Below are 14,709 nucleotides of genomic sequence, written 5' to 3'. Positions count from 1 at the left end.
CTGACATAGGTACAGCACTCGCGGACATAACAGAGATTGGTGAAATGGGTGACAAAGAACCAAACGATGACAAATGAGGGGACATGTGATGAGACGCACCAGAATCCAATATCCACAAGGAGGAAGGAATACCTGAGGTACTAGAAGAAACTGAACCCGAATGAGACATAGATGCTGACATGGCCGTAGGATTAGAAACGAAGAACTGTCTGAACTGTTCGAAAACCTGGGGATCCAACGCAGACGGTGGCATAGTGCTAACAGACTCAACATCTACAGATGGTGCAGCAGCAGCGAACTGTGGAGGACGAGATGACCACGGAGGAGCACCAGATGGGCGTGACGGATACTTTTGCTGCCCATATTTCTGTTGCTGCCCAGATTGAGGCTGTTTGACCTTGTTAAGTAACAACGGACACTGAGCCTTCCAATGATTTTTCTGTTTGCAGAATGCACACTCATCAAATGCAACTTTAGGAGATTGTCGAGTCTGAGTACGTGGTGGCCTAGACTGATCAGTTGAAGCAGCAAACACGACAGGAGTAGTAGTTACTTTAGACCCTTTATCCACTTGAGACTTGATACGAGTCTCCTCTGTAATCAGTTCATGAACCACAGAATCAACAGTAGGGAGGGGAGATCGATGAAGGATTGTTCCACGTAGGCCCTCAAAGTCAGAACGTAGTGCCATCAAAAACTGAACCAAGCGTTGCTCTTCCCGTCTAGCAATGTACGGCCCAAAACCTTTTAACTCTGCAGATTCAGTAAGTGCCAATTGATCCCACAAATCCGACATGGCAGCATAAAAATCTTGAATACTGAGATCATGCTGTTGAAGAGCACGGATATCATACTCCAACTGGTACTGCTTAGCAAAATTAGACTGAGTGTACAGTCTTTCCAAATGATCCCAGACCTCCTTTGCTGAGTCATACTTAGCCAATTGCATACCAATTGACTGAGTTACAGAATTGTTGATCCAAGTGATAATCTTGGAGTTATTAGTTTCCCATAAGTCCACCAACAAATCAAAATTTTCAGTTTTATCATCGATAGGTCTTGGTTTTACTCCAGTGATATAACCCCACATATTCTTCCCACGAAGAAAATTCTTCATGACATAACTCCAATATGCATAGTTCTTACCATCTAATTGAGTACTAATGGACTGGAGAGAATCATCCTTTCCAGTCATTGTAACCACAGCAACACACAAACAATTCAAAAAACAAAAAGATGCAAAACCCTAGGTTGAACAATTCCGAACGAACAACAATGGCAGCAAGCAAAAGAACGAAAGACGAACAATACCAGACAGCAAACGAAGACAGCAACGAATCAATCCAACCAAAAAAAACCCAACGAAAATAGCAAACGAATACAGCAGCACCTCAAAAAAATTCGGGGCTCCGCCCCGAACCCCGGACGGGGGCGCGCTGCCCCCCGTACCCCCCAGCGAACTCACCGCGGAGTTCGATCCGCGCAGTAGGTGCCTGCTACAAAATCTTCAACCAACAAATCAAAGGACATGGATCGAACTAGCTTTGATACCATGTTAATAGAACTTTATTGAAGGGAAGAAAGGCTAAGGTTTACAATATAATCTGAAAAGCATAAAACTAACTAAAACAAGAGTAGGCTATATATACATAGCCAATAACCTAAAGGTCCATAAACTAAAGGCCCAATAACATATGGGCTAACAATTCAGAAGCAGTTTCTAGTGCTGATTCAACCAAGTGGTTGATTTTAATGAATGAAGAAATTAAATTAAATCTCTCCATAAGAATGGTACATGGTCTCTTATGAAACCGTCATCAGGAAACAGAATCGTTGATTGCAAATGGCTCTTCAATAAAAAAAATATGGAATTCCAGGGGTTGAAGATGCAAGATATAAGACACAATTAGTTGCAAAAGGCTATAGTCAAGTACAAGGAATTGATTTTAATGATATTTTCTCACATGTTGTTAAACATAGATCTATTCATGTCTTGCTTGCCTTAGTTTCCATGTATGATTTGGAATTAGAATAGCTTGATGTTAAGACAACTTTCCTACATGATGAACTTGATAAACAAATACATATGCATCAACCTGAAGGATTTGAAATTTAAGGAAAGAAAGATCATGTTTGTCTTATTAAAGAAATCCATGTACGAATTAAAACAGTCTGCAAGACAATGGTAAAAGAGGTTTGATTCATTTATGTTGGGTTATAGTTATTTAAGAAGCATGTATGATAGTTGTGTTTACTTTTGGAAGTTAAATGATGGTTCATTCGTTTACTAACTATTATATGTTGATAACAAGCTAATTGCTGCTAAGGATTTGACAGAAAATCATAATTTGAAAAGTCAGTTGAAAAATGAATTTGAAATGAAAGATTTGGGAGCAGCTAAGAAAATCCTTGGCATGGAGACCATAAGAGATTTAGAAGCCAACAAGTTGTTTTGACCTGGAAGAAGTATTTGGAGAGGTTTGACGTGAAAGATGCGAAACCAGTAAGTACTCCTCTTACTGCTCATTTTAAGCTATTAGTTGCTCAATCACTCCAGTCAGAGGAAGAAAAAAGGTATATGGGACAGGTACCATATTCTAGTGCAGTTAGCAGTATTATATATTCAATGGTGTGTTCACGTTCAGGTATTTCACAAGCAATAAGTGTGATAAGTTGATATATGACTTATCCTAAAAAAGCATATTTATAGGCGATGACATGGATTCTTAGATACTTATAAGGTACTTCAAACGCATGTTTGGAGTTCAAAAGAAATACTAACATTTTGATTGGTTTTGTAGATTCAGATTATGCAGGTGATCTTGAAAATAAAAGATCATTGATTGGATATGTATTTTGCATTAGTAGTTGTACTATTAGTTGTAAATCTACATTACAACACATAGGCTTTATTTACTACTGAAGTATGATATATGGCAGTGACTGAGGCAATTAAAGAAGCCTTATGTTTGAAAGGTCTATTTGTTGAATTTAGTCCACACCAAGGTGGTGTTATTATTTTTTATGATAGTCAAAGTCTCACTCGCTTGACTAAATATCAAATGTATCATAAGAGGACGAAGTATGTTGACATCAAGTATTATTTTATTCAGAAAACTATTGCTGAAGAAAAGATCTTTGTTAAGAAGATCAATACTAGAGACAGTCCTGCTGACATATTCACAATGTCTCTTCCGATTAGCAAGTTTGTTTGAACTTGATTGACGTTTGTGAAGAATGATTTAGCCTACATGGGCTATTGCAGAGAGGAAGCAATTTTACTATATTAACCGAACTCAAGCCAAGGTGGAGATTTATAGTGTGGCCTTTATTTTCTTTGCCTCACACTTGGTAAAAGACACAATCCATAATTTAAGCAAGGTTGTTTGTTGCCATTGTCAAAGTAATTTGTTGTCAAAGAATTTTGCAGCTGAATATTTCTCCATTACATGAAATTATTGAAATTTACATCTTCCGTTAATATCATGGATGACATCAACACCCTCATTCTCATCTCTATAAATAAGAATTTTTTTCTCACTCATAACACATTATTTTTTCAAGAGTTTTCTTTCATTATCTAGTCTTTCTTCTCACTTTTTCTTTGAATATTTAGTTAGAGAGTGGATGTTGCGCAACACTTGTGTGAACCCTTCTTTTGGAGTGATCGTTGTTCTCTTGGAATATATAGGTTAATTAGAGTAACTACTTTAATTTTTGTATCCTCTCTATTGTGCTCTTGTTGATATAGTAAAATTGCTCCTCTCCGCTTGTGGGCGTAGGTCATACTGACCGAATCACGTTAATCTTTGTTTTCCTTATTTTCTTTAATTACCATTATTATCAACTTGTTATTGTATTTGTTACTATCGTTATAACATTGTTTGGCTAAATTTAGCAATAATCGGATTCTCAAACTTAACAAAAATATTATTGTATATTTTCTAATATATTGTATCTTATTTTGAAGTATATCCTACCTTATTTAGGAGTATATATTTTTATTATTGTGTATCTTATTAAGGAGTCTTAAGTCAATTTAGGACTGGTTTAATTTAGGTTAATTTTGTTTCTTTACTTGTGTAAATAGAGCATTGTTCAATATACATTCAATTTTCATAATTGAATCATTTATTAAAGGAAAAAGGACATGGGGTGATATTTTTTAAAAAAATGAACACAATTTGAAAAGGTGGACAAATGTAACCTATCAGCTAAATTTAATTTCCTTTTTTAGCCATTTGGCCCAATTGGGCACATGCAGTCTCTACACTTTGTTGATACACTTGTATATCATATTGATACACTTTTATATTATATTGATACACTTTTTATAAAAGAGGAAGGAAATTCTATGCAAGTACATGCAGTCCCTATACTCAATTGATACTCTTTTATACCACATTAATACACTTTTATACTACATTGATACACTTGCATTGTTCATATACTCAATTGATACTCTCTTATACTAGATTGATACATTTTTAGATGCATGTAGAAACTATATAGAGTCACATAAAATATGTATCTAAATAATAATAGTAGTTAAGAATTGTATAGAATGTGTATATCTATTTTCTTTTTGATGTTTGACTTGTTTTATTTATAAACTTGCAATAATGTTGGGGCTTGATTTTTGGATTTAGGAAATTGCAGTTGAACTATTGAAAAAAGTTGGAGTTAGGTTTTCCATTTTGTGTTCGAGTTGCATTATCTGCTCCTCAAAATCCTATGTATTTGTTTTGATCAAATAAAGTTTCTTATAGTAATTTCACATAACTTTGTTGATAGTCAATGTCATCCGTCCATAAATATACATAATGCATGTTCCAATACAACAATTGTAGTTATGTTAATCTCAAAAGAGGAATAGATTTAAAAAAAAAATTGCAAAAAAAAAGTATAAAAATAGTGAAAAAACACAAAAGAGCGGCGATTTTTTTTATAATAGAATGAAACATCAAATTAAAAAAAAAATGAAACATAAAAAAAAATAGCAAGATTAAAAAAATAAAATGAACTAGCGTTTTTTAAGAAAAAAAATGGGAAAAAACGTGAAGTAACTAGCATGTAAAATAATTAGTGGCTATAAAATGAAATTAGTTTATTGGCTGATTAGAGGGAATTAAATTGTAGTGGCTATTTAGTTGGAATTAGTTTTAGTGAGTGGACATTTTTATCCTTTCCCCTTTATTAAATTCATCAAGAAATTCAATTATTCATATAAGAACAAAAAAATGTTTCCTTATTTAATTCTCTTTCAAACTTCCTTCAAAATTTTTAATATGGTACAGAGTCAGGTTATCCAAATTCTTTGTTCACAAATAATTGACCTTCATATTATATTGTTTACACTTCAGTTAACAAAATGCAGATGTGGGGAAATGTTAAGATCCCACGTTGAAAAAGGGATTGGTACTTGATTTGCTTATATGAACTTATACAATCCTCCCCTCAGGAGCTAGATTTTGAGATCGAGTTAGATCTATGATTCATTTTTTACGTGGTATCAAAGCAAGGCGATCAATTCCTTATACCTTTTGTTCTTACTTGGCCTAAAAAATATGTATCGTCGCAACTTTAGGTATAATTTGGGAGTAATAGTGTTTTATCTCCAAAAGCAAAATACCTTTTTGTTTTTGTTCAAGTATTTGATACTTTTACAATCCTGTTTGAGTTATATTTATTTTATCTTGTTATTGTAATTTATTTTGTACTATAATTTACACTATTGGTTCTTCATTTAGTCCTTTTTTCACCTCGTGTAATACAACTTAAGATTGCAACCACATCTGGAGGTGCAAGATAGAACCCCTGGTGGCTTGGAATGGATGACCATAAATTTCACTGCACTTGGACAGCATGACAAGGTAAAGGCCTCTTATATAAACCTATTGGTTTGGTAAAGGCATAGTACATAAACATGTTAAGTGGGCCTCAAATCACATGTATGATTTTCAATTTTGGATATGCATAAGTAGACACTTAAATTTGTATAAAGTTGAACAAGTAGACACACTTAATACTTGTAGGACGCCTAGGACAAAACTTGGTCACGTGGGACGCCACATAGGACGTGCGTCTACTTGTTCAACTTTATACAAGTTTAAGTGTCTACTTGTGTACACCCAAAATTGGATTGGAGGTCATACATGTAATTAAAGGCTAAGTTAAAGCGCATGTTTATGTATTGTGTCCTTGGTAAATGAATGTTCAGTTTATTGAATGTCCGAATTCAAGTATATAAGGGCATCCAGAGGTGTTTAGAAAGGTTGGGGGTATTTCATATATTAGTTTACGATTTTGAGTTTGATACTTAAATTCATTGATTTAGTATTTAAGTCAACATTGACAAGTTCATTCTCTTGCTAGTGACATTGAAGTCCATGTGTGACTTCCAAGTTATATGTGCCTAATGCATCCAAAATGGTATGTAAGGTCTCAATTTACTCCACTAATTGTTTTGATGTTTTGTATTTGCTCAAGTTCTTTTATTATGACTAACTACTGTTGTAGTATGGGTATAGTCCATGTGTTCTTTTAAAAATTTGTCCCTCCTTTTGTAGGTTATCAATAAGCCATTACCCCGGTCTCTGAATGTTGGCACTTCTATTCATTGGTTTATCGGTGTTTAAGTATAAGATATATGGTTGACATGCATCTAAGTGTGTATCATGACAGCTAGGATATCCTTCAGCTGCATCGCCGGAAGTTATTGCATCTTCTGAGTTGACAATACTTGACGTTTGAGTCAAACGACGTTTTGACTTACGACGGAAAAAATTCTGGAGGATTGTATCTCTTGATTTCAGATGTAGCTACAGATTATATTTCTTGAAGGTAATGTCGGCAGGGGCTTAATTTTCCTCATATCAGAAATAATTTGTAGCACATTGTTTTTATATTGCAGAGACCTAACCGGGTCTTTTTACTCATGGTGTTTGCATAAGCTGAATCATTTAGATTCCTTTAATATAGTAAACCTTTCTGCTTTTCTTGAAGTACAGGAAATTAGGACGACTTGGAACTTATGCCCTAGTTCCAACAAGATGCTCATGCTCGAATTTCTGTACTTATGAGTATGTTTCGTAGATATCTAATTAAAACCGTATGTTCCATAGGCACGAGCAGTAGATGCCACGATGGTGGCAGGAAGAGTTTATGGGTATGTTTAATACAGAGGAAAACATTTTCCAATTTTTCCATGTTTGGTTGATCAAAATGTTTTGTTAAATGTTTGCGCTAGGAAAACAAGTTACTTAGGGGTCGTTTGGTAGTTGGTTAGAGTTATACAAGTATTAGTAATACATAGATTAGTTATGAGAAAATATATGTATTGTTTTATGCAAGATTTAGTTATTCATGTGTTACTTATTCCACCTTCTATCTTGCATACGATAATACATAGATTCCTTCATAACTTATACATGTATTAGTTATGTGGGCTTCTAAATTGCAAATCAAACACCCTATTTATTATATATATGAATAACTTACCTCCTAATCAGCTATCAAACGTGGTATTACTTATGCAGAAGTAAATTCATGCATAACTCTTCCCTTAACCAACTACTAAACGACCCCTTGAAATTAGGAAAATGATTTCCCTAGTGGGAGTAGGCAAACAAGTTGCATAAGTGGCATTCCAAGCTCATTCTCTCCTTCCCACCCCTCAATGCACTCAATCCCCTGCTACCCTCGATCCCCCACCCCCATAGTGGTATCCTAGATTAGCTATAGATGCTTTTGGGACAATATTGTTTTGCTTACTTATGAAACACCAAAAAATAAGCAAGGAAAACACTTATTTTTCAAGAACACATTTTCCTTCGTACCAAACACATCCTATATCTTATTCTAAGATCAAAAAAAAGGGTAGCCCAGTGCTTTAAAACTCCCGCTATGTGCGGGATCGGGGAAAGGACCGAACCACAAGGGTGTATTGTATCAATCTTACCTTGCATTTTTGTCAGAAGCTGTTTCCACGGCTTGAACCATGACCTCCTGGTCACATGGGAGCAATTTCACACTTTCCACAGCTTTCCTGCAGTGCTGAGATCTATGTATAGTTATTTAAGAGACTGGTACCTCACTTCAGCTTGGCAGTCGTATCAGGTTTGTGCAACTTCTGAAAGTGTGAAGGTCCAAACTTTCTATTCTTTTCCCTCTAATTGCATATTCTTCTCCTATGTTTAGACCTGCATAATTGAATACTGATCTGTAAAGCAGAACGAACTATTTTTTAGTGGAATTCTTTTATTCCTTTGCTTCTTCTCATAATTTCAAGAACACAGACCTTCTGACTTGTGTTTCCCTGCAGCAATTGCAAAGAAGGATTAGATGATTAATCTCGAAGTAGCAGAAAGATGATATGACTAGGCTAAGATTGATAGTAGTCTTGTAGAGCTGGATACTGTTGTTTGAATCAAAGACCTTCAGTTAGTGCTATCCCAGAATGTCATTATAATAATGCAAGAAGAGTGGCCGAGTTTGTAACAGCTCCATATTTGTTGTGATCTTGGTGGAAAGTATCGCATCTGCTGTTTTACTATCTTCGCTTCAGAAATTGTTTCTCCACAGGCTTCGACTTGCAACACTAATAGTGCCACATTCAAAACTGATTAGCTGGGATATGATTAGAGGGTTTCTGAGAGTATAAAGAGATTTAATTCCACTGTTAAGGAAATGGAGTAACCCTAATGGTCATAATCTGAGATAACTGTTGGAAAATATTATCGCATACTTAATTCCTTGTGGAGCGAAGCGCTAAGCACCAAAGTGACTTAAAAAGCTCTTAAGGTTCTTGGGCTGTCTTCTGATCCTTCAAACATGCCATTAATCTAGGTAGCTCAGACTCTTCAAAACTTTCGACAATTGCGTGTTGGATACTTCAAATGTTAGTTCATTGCTAGATGATCCGATAGGGAGACAGAAACATTTTGGAGAGTCCAAGCAACATAGCCATTGAGCTTCTTTATCTTAGCCAACAGTGCGAACTATTATTGCTATTGCTGATTCACAAAACTGGCCTCTTCATCAAATGGATGTCAAAAATGTTTTTCTTCATGGTGATCTCAAAGAAGATATTTATATGAAATCACCACCAGGTTTGTTCTCATCGCATACATTAGATGTATGCAAGTTGAAAAGGTCTTTATATGGATTAAAACAAGCCCCAGAGCTTGGTTTAACAAATTTCGGTCTACTTTGCTACAATTCTCTTTTGGGCAGAGCAAATATGAATCATCTTTGTTTCTTCGAAAAACATCTATAGGTTGTGTTCTTCTTTTGGTATATTTTGGTATGTGTAGATGACATTATTATCATAGGAACTGATTCTTCACTAATGACTAGCATCCAGCAGCAGCTTAAGGATTCTTTTCATATGAAAGATCTTGGTGCTCTTACATATTTCTTGGGATTGGAAGCTCATAATGATTCTTCATGCGTTCTTCTAAATCAACACAAATATGCTCAGCTGATTTCTTTGGTTGGTCTTCAAGGTTCCTCCTCCGTAGATACTCCATTAGAATTGAATGTAAAGTATCATCGTGAGGAAGGCGGTCTTATTCCTGATCCAACTATATTTTGGCAATTAGTTGGGACCTTAAATTACCTTACTATTACTCAGCCTGACGTCTCTTTTGTAGTTCAACAAGTTAGTCAATTTACGCAAGCTCCCTGTCATCTCCATTAGGTGGTTGTACGTCGCATCATTCGATATCTACTAGAAACATCAAATCGTGGATTATTCTTTCCTAGTGGTTCTCCTATTCGTCTTAATTCTTTTAGTGATTCTTCCTGGGCGGGATATCCCGATACCCATCGTTCAGTTATTGGTTGGTGCATGTTTCTTGGAGATTCCTTGATATCTTGGAAGAGTAAGAAACACGATCATGTCTCAAAATCTTTAATAGAGGCTGAATATCGATCTGTATCTACTGCTTGCGCCGAGGTTGTATGGCTTCATAGATTACTTGCTGAGGTTAGATTTCCTCAATCTACTCCGACTCCTCTACATGCCGACAATACAAGTGTTATTCAGATTGCTACTAATTAGGTTATCATGAGATAACAAAACACATCGATGTAGATTGTCATTATATACGAGAAGCTATAGATAAAGGACTCATTACTCTTCCACACGTGTCCAGTGATCTTCAAATAACTAATGTGTTTTCAAAATCCATGGCACGACAATGTCATCAGTTTCTAGTAGGCAAATTGATGCTTCTTGATCCACCAACATCGATTTGACCCGGGATGTTAGCATGATGGACAACTCAAAGATCATGAATTAATAGTGAATATTGTATATATTAATATAATTATATATTGTTGTATGTGTGTAATTATATAGATCTGATGTAGTAATCAAAGAGATAGAATAGCAGATTAGGAGGGATATTTAGAGGGATAGAATAGCTGATCTTTAGGGATAGGAAAGACGAATTTTTAGGGATTTAATCTTTGCATACTTTCTATTTAATGGAAAGACTCTCAACATTGAGAAACATTCAACACAAATTTGACAGATTTTGTTAAAGTATTTAGTCCTTTTACAATCATGTTTGAGTTTTATTTATTTTATCTTGTTATTGTAATTTATATCGTACAATAATTACACTATTGGTTCCTCATCTAGTTTTTCATTCACCTAGTGTAATACAACTTAAGATTGCAACGACATCCGGAGGTGCAAGATAGAACCCCTGGTGGCTTGGAATGAATGACTATAAATTTCACTGCACTGGGACAGCATGACAAAGCAAAGACCTCTTATATAAACCTACTGGTTTGGTAAATGAGTGTTTAGTTTATAGAATGTCCGAATTCAAGTATATAAGGGCATCCATAGGTGTTTATAAAGGTTGAGGGGTATCTCATATATTAGTTTAAGATTTTGACATTGATACTTAAATTCTTTAATGTAGTATTGAAGCCAACATTGACAAGTTCCTTTCTCTTGCTAGTGACATTAAAGTCCATGTGTGAATTCCAAGTTATATGTGCCTAGTGCATCCAAAATGATATGTAAGGTCTCCATATAAGACACTAATTGTCTTGATGTTTAGTATTGGATGCTCAAATTCTTTTACCATGACTAACTACTGTTGTAGTAAGGGTATCGTTCATGTATTCTTTTAAAAATGTGTCCCTCCTTTTGTAGGTTTTGTATTGGATGCTCAAATTCTTTTACCATGACTAACTACTGTTGTAGTATGGGTATCGTTCATGTATTCTTTTAAAAATTTGTCCCTCCTTTTGTAGGTTATCAATAAGCCATTACCCCTGTCTCTGAATGTTGGCACTTCTATTCCTTGGTTTATCGGTGTATATGTATAAGATATATGATTGGCATGCAGCTAGGTGTGTATCAAGAGAGTTAGGATATCCTTCTGCTGTATCTCCGGAAGTTATGGCATCTTTTGAGTTGACAATACTTGACGCTTGAGTCAAATTATGTTTAGACTTGCAACGGAAAAAATTCTGGAGGATTGTATCTCTTGATTTCAGATGTAGCTACAGATTATATTTCTTGAAGGTAATGTCGGCAGGGGCTTAATTTCCTGCATATCAATAATAATTTGTAGCACATTGTTTTTATATTGCAGAAGACCTATCCGCGTCCTTGTACCCATGGTGTTTGCATAAGCTGAATCATTTGGATTCCTTTAATATAGTAAACCTTTCTGCTTTTCTTGAAGTACAGGAAATTAGGACGACTTGGAACTTATGCCCTTGTTCCAACAAGATCCCATACTTGAATTTCTGAACTAAGCATACACAACAACAACATACCCAGTGTATTCCCACAAAGTGGGGTCTGGGGAGGGTATGTGTACGCAGTCCATACCACTACCTCGGAAGAACTAGAGAGGCTTTTTGCAATAGACCCCCAGAAAACAGATATCTAATCAAAAGCGTATGTTAAGACACGAGCAGTAGATGCCATGATGTTGGCAAACACTGAGCATAAATCTCAGCTATGTGATAAATCATGTTAGCACTGAGCAGAAATATTTGGGTTAAAAAACACCTGATTAAGAGGGGTAAAGAGCTTCTTCCCTGATCAATCTTTACCAGAAAATACAGACTAACCATTTCCAGTTTTCCATAACTATTATGACACTCAGCCAATGAATACAGGAAGAATTTATGGGTATGATTGGTATAGAGGAGAATATTTTCCTATTTTCCCATGTTTGGTTGGCCAAAATGTTTTGTAAAATATTTGCTCTATGAAAATAAGTTACTTAGGGTTGTTTAGTAGCTGGTTAGAATTATGCAGATATTAGTAATACATGGATTAGTTATGAGGAAATCTATGTATTATTTTATGCAAGTATTAGTTATGCAGGATTTGGTTATTCATGTATTAATTAGTTATTCATGTTTTATAAATGTAGAGAATGAAGATGAAGTTGTGTTGATTTCATTGATATGTGTGTGTGTATATACAAGAGAACACAAAACAAATAAGGAAAGAATCAACTAATAAAGAATTGTGATCTTCTCCTAAATAGAAACTAAATCACTAAACTAATCTTCCATATCTCAGTTATCAATCAACAGTACCTGCTCCATTATTGCCCCCTCAAGTTATGTGTGACGAGACAACACCTAACTTGAGTAGCACACGCTGGAAGGCTAGCTTAGACAATGGTTTGGTGAGTGGATCTGCAACTTGATCAGTGGAGTGGATGTGTGATACTCAGACTAGGCCATTACGAACTTGATTGCGAACAAAGTAAAGATCGACCTTGAGGTGCTTTATTTTTGTATGATGTACTGGGTTTTCAGCAATTTATGTGACCCCAAGGTTATCACAAAGTACTGTAGATGCAACAGAGAGTGGCACATGAAGATCCCTGAGCAAGTGAGTGATCTAGTTTGTTTCAGACAAGGCAGAGGCAACTGCCCTATACTCATCCTGAGTAGAGGATCGGGAGACGGTAGGTTGCTTGCGAGAACACCAAGGAATAGGAGTCGTACCTAGAAAAACAATGTAGCCTGAGATTGAGCGGCGATCATTAATATCACCCGCCCAATCAGCGTTAGCATAGGCATAAAGATCAGTGGACTGATGTGGAGAAATATGAATACCATTCTGGGATGTTTCTTTGAGGTACCGAAGGATACGTTTAATGGCCTTCCAATAAACCATGGAGGAGTAGTTATTGTGCAGCCAGGTTCACCTGCCCAATGCCAATGATACAAAGAGCTTTGCTACCCCTGGGGATGAGCCGCATGCAGGGAAACTTATCTTAAATGTGCATTTTTGATTCAATTGCATAAGCCCCGGTGGGCTTTTTCAGTTATAAAATTTTCTATATATCTTTTATTCTTTCTTTGTTTTTCATGTTCCCGATCTTTCTATTGCAGGAAATCCAACTCTGAAGAATTCGAATGAACTGAGTAAGCTTGTTTACCGAATATGTGATATCCGGTCTGGTAAAGGAAAGGTACTGAAGTTTATCAAGTACACTCCTATACTCTTTGCCATCAGTTTTAGGGTCTCCGTCATCTACCAATAGTGCCTCAGATGTACTCATTGGGGACTGAACGTCTTTGTAGTCCTGCATCTGAGTGTCATACAACACCTCTTGAATATACTTAGATTGGCTAAGAAACAAACCGTTGGCATCCTTGTGTACCTCAATGCCCAAGAAATAGTGTAGTAAGGCAAGATACTTAAGAGAAAATCTTTTGGAAAGAGAAGAAATGACTTCTTGAAGGATTGTTTCGTTGTTGCCCGTGAGTATGATGTCATCCACATATATTAGTATATACATAGTTACTCCCAAGTTATGCAGAACAAACAAAGAATTATCAGATTCAGACATACGGAATCCCATTCTGATCAGAGAATCGGTGAGTGCATCATACTAGGCTTTAGGAGTTTGTCGCAGTCCATAGATAGCCTTTTTGAGATGACATAGTCAGGATGTGCTGAACTTTCATACCCAGGTGGTTGGGTCATATAGACATCTTCCTAAATCTTCCCTTGAAGAAAAGCATTGTTGACATCTATTTGATGTAAGGGCCAACTTTTTTGTACAGCGACGGTGAGGACGGTTCGAATTGTGGTTGGTTTAACCACTGGACTGTATGTTTTATGAAAATCAACCCCAGGCATTTGGGTGAACCCTTTTGCAACCAAATGTGCTTCGTACCGATCAATGGAGCCATCAAGCTTAGTTTTGATTCGAAACAACCATTTACAGGGAACAACATTTATGGTGTGGTCCGGTGGAACCAACTCCCAGGTCTGGTTTTTTATTAGTGCATCAAACTCAACCTGCATAGCATATCTCCAATATGATATTTTTTGTGCTTATTTGTGGGTTACAGGTAAAATGGGTACAAATTGGGTTATTTGGGCATTGTACTCAACAATTTTTCGTCGCTTGGCAGTGTTATTTTGAGACCTTCTTACTACACGATTTTGCTCTATTTATGGAACTTGAACTATGGGTTTAGTGGGTGGAGGTGAGTCAATAGAGCAACTTCTCGCACTTCTGTTAGTATGGAGGGATCGTGATGGCTTTGGGCGACGCTGATAAACATGAGTAACTGGTGGTCGGCGATGTAGAGAGCGAGGATGCACAGAGAGTGTAGGGGTTGGCTTTGAAATATGAAGTGGGATGGTTGGGTATCAATAATATGGGAGAGGGAAGTAGTTTAAGGATTACCTGATTCCGG

At 36.1% G+C, this 14,709-nt stretch overlaps 1 protein-coding gene and 1 long non-coding RNA gene across 10 annotated transcripts in view; one reads left to right on the top strand and one right to left on the bottom strand.

Moving 5' to 3' along the window:
- The window catches only part of LOC107850801 (MADS-box transcription factor 27), a 91,287-nt gene that overhangs the window by 23,678 nt on the left and 52,900 nt on the right, over window positions 1-14,709 (bottom strand). Inside the window, exon 1 of one of the 6 annotated variants that reach the window (XM_047400966.1) lies at window positions 7,961-8,317. The exons of the other annotated variants lie outside the window; for them this stretch is intronic. The gene's annotated coding sequence lies outside the window, so the exon portion shown is untranslated. Of the gene's footprint in view, window positions 1-7,960; window positions 8,318-14,709 lie in introns of those variants that run through there. 6 annotated transcript variants of the gene reach the window in all.
- On the top strand, window positions 5,242-11,710 carry LOC107850802. 4 transcript variants are annotated; one of them, XR_007048311.1, is made up of 5 exons: window positions 5,242-5,873; window positions 6,376-6,432; window positions 6,570-6,843; window positions 8,324-9,110; window positions 11,275-11,710. It is a non-coding gene; the product is annotated as an uncharacterized LOC107850802 (long non-coding RNA). The 4 variants fall into 4 exon arrangements; XR_001668762.2 differs by having other exon boundaries at window positions 8,324-9,988; XR_001668761.2 differs by lacking the exon at window positions 8,324-9,110.

The sequence above is a fragment of the Capsicum annuum genome, chromosome 12 (genome assembly GCF_002878395.1).
Source record: "Capsicum annuum cultivar UCD-10X-F1 chromosome 12, UCD10Xv1.1, whole genome shotgun sequence".
Lineage (NCBI taxonomy): Eukaryota > Viridiplantae > Streptophyta > Magnoliopsida > Solanales > Solanaceae > Capsicum > Capsicum annuum.
The sequence above is the reverse complement of the archived record's forward strand: the minus strand, read 5'-3'. Positions and strand labels throughout refer to the sequence as shown.